The sequence below is a fragment of the Suricata suricatta genome, chromosome 12 (genome assembly GCF_006229205.1).
Source record: "Suricata suricatta isolate VVHF042 chromosome 12, meerkat_22Aug2017_6uvM2_HiC, whole genome shotgun sequence".
Lineage (NCBI taxonomy): Eukaryota > Metazoa > Chordata > Mammalia > Carnivora > Herpestidae > Suricata > Suricata suricatta.
The window spans coordinates 4,028,421-4,030,572 of NC_043711.1; the positions used below are offsets into that span (position 1 = coordinate 4,028,421).

At 48.7% G+C, this 2,152-nt stretch overlaps 1 protein-coding gene across 1 annotated transcript in view; it reads right to left on the bottom strand.

The window, feature by feature from the left end:
• The window catches only part of RFX2 (regulatory factor X2), an 84,425-nt gene extending 84,369 nt beyond the window's left edge, over positions 1-56 (bottom strand). Inside the window, exon 1 of the mRNA XM_029916627.1 lies at positions 12-56. The gene's annotated coding sequence lies outside the window, so the exon portion shown is untranslated. The remainder of the gene's footprint in view (positions 1-11) is intronic.
• Positions 57-2,152: the final 2,096 nt, after the last annotated feature.

Genomic DNA, 2,152 nt, shown 5'->3' on the forward strand with positions numbered 1-2,152 from the left:
AGCCGCTCCTCCTCCAGCTCCCGCCGCCCGCCCGCCAGCCTCGCGCGCCCGCCCGCCTGCCCGCCCGCCGCGACAGGGCGGGGCGTTGTTACCGGCAACGGTTACCAGGCTCCACGCCCCACCCCTTAACGGCCCGCCCATGCCCGCCTCCAACGGGCACGAGAGGGGCGGGGTGTAAGGCTCTGCGGCACTCCATTGGCTGTCCGCAGTGCCTGTCAGAGGGGGCGTTCCCTGGCGAGGTTGAAGGAGAGGCTTGACCAATTGCCGCGGAAGGGGGCGGGGCTTGGCAGGAGGCGCGCGCTGGGCGAAGGGTTGGCGAGCCGGAACCGCGCGTGGCCCCGGTGGGTGGCGCTGCTCCGGCAAGGCTAAGTTTCGGTGACTCCGATGGGGCCTTCGTTGATTCCACAAATGATTACTGGATATGCAAACACAGTCTGAGTCTGTGGGGTCAGCAAACTCCGACCTGCGGCCCAAATCCTGCCCGCTGCCTGTTTTTCATGGCCCACAAGCTGAGTTTTAGAATATTTTTTAAGTGGTTGAAAACAATCAAAAGAAGAATTTTGTGGCATCTATATGAAACGCTTGTATTACCGAATCCGGTATTTCAATATCTTTAAGGGTTGCCGAACTATGGTCCTTGGGCTGAATTATGCCTGCCTGTGTCAGTAAATAAAGTTTTATTGGAACACAGCCAGACCCATCCTTTAAGAAACTGTGGAAGGCTGTTTTCACACTACAGGGACAAGAGTTGTGTAATGAAGAGTTTATTCGTTGCACAAAGATGGAATGGCATAAGCAGAGCCTAGAAAATTTATTACCCAGCTATTCACAGGAAAATGTTTGCCAACCCTCTTCCCTCCTTATCCCCATCCCTGGATGGTAGGTTCAACTACACACTGCACACACAAGCCAGACTGTCCTAGAGCTTTAGTCTGATGGGGGGGGGGTCACTGCCAATAAACTGAATAAATAAACGTATAAAATTATTCAGGGGAAGGGGCTGGAACACTAAGAAAACTTGTTCTGGGAAGAAACAAGCAGGGCAATTTAAAGGAAGGTTGAGCCTCAGCCCCATTCATTCATTCATTCATTCATTCATTCATCCATCCATCCATCCATCCATCCATCCGTCCATCCATTCACTCCACAAATTATCACATTAGTGAGCGCTGATTAAATTGTTCTTAGGTGCCAGAAACTGATCTAAGCATTTTTTTTGTATGCTAACTCAGTTGAATCTCACATTCCTATCCTAAGAAATGTGGTATGCATTTATGACCATATTACTGATCAGGAAACTGAGGACTGGAAAGTAGGAGTGAATTTGCCCAGTGCCAGGCAGCTTGTTAGGGCTTCAAATTCCAGCAGCCTGGTGCCAAAGTCCATGCATCTGACCACTAGGTGGGTGGTTTTCAAATATTTTTGACCATAAAATCAAAGCAGGAAATACATTTGACTCAAAGGCCCAGTCCGCACAAACACATAATCACTAAAAATTTTCAAAGCATGATACTTGAGGCAATGCGTGATCTTTTCTATCTTATTCATTTTAATGAAAATGCTGAGGGTGACCTGCTGAATTGATTTTGCCACTTTCTAATGGGCTGTTCTTGCAGATATCTATGTGATGGAGTCTTAAGCTTAGGAATCAGTTCTTTTCCTTTAATTATTAATTTTGTCAAAATATGTCTTGTTTGCCTACTATTTGTCAGATACCATTCCGGTGGTAGGGACACGATTCCCAGGCTTACAGGAAAAGGGATATGACAGTAAGTGGGGGTGAGTGGGTGGGGCTTATTTTGGAGAGAGTGGCTAGGGACGGCCTCTCAACAGTACCAACCATTCCGGGTGGTTTAAGTTTATGGGGCTTCCAAGGGGCGCCTGGGTGGCTCAGTTGGTTGATCATCGACTTCAGCTCAGGTCAAGATCTCACAGTCCATGAGTTTGAGCCTCCTGTCAGGCTCCTGTGCTGACAGCTCAGAGCCTGAAGCCGGCTTCAGATTCTGTCTGTCTCTCTCTCTGCCCCTCCCCTGCTCCCACTCTTGTCTCTCTCTCTCTCTCTCACAAAAATAAACATAAAAAAATTAAAAGCAATTATGGGGTTTCCTGGGATGTGAGGTTTTCAGTGTTAAATGGGGGAAGTTCCTGGACC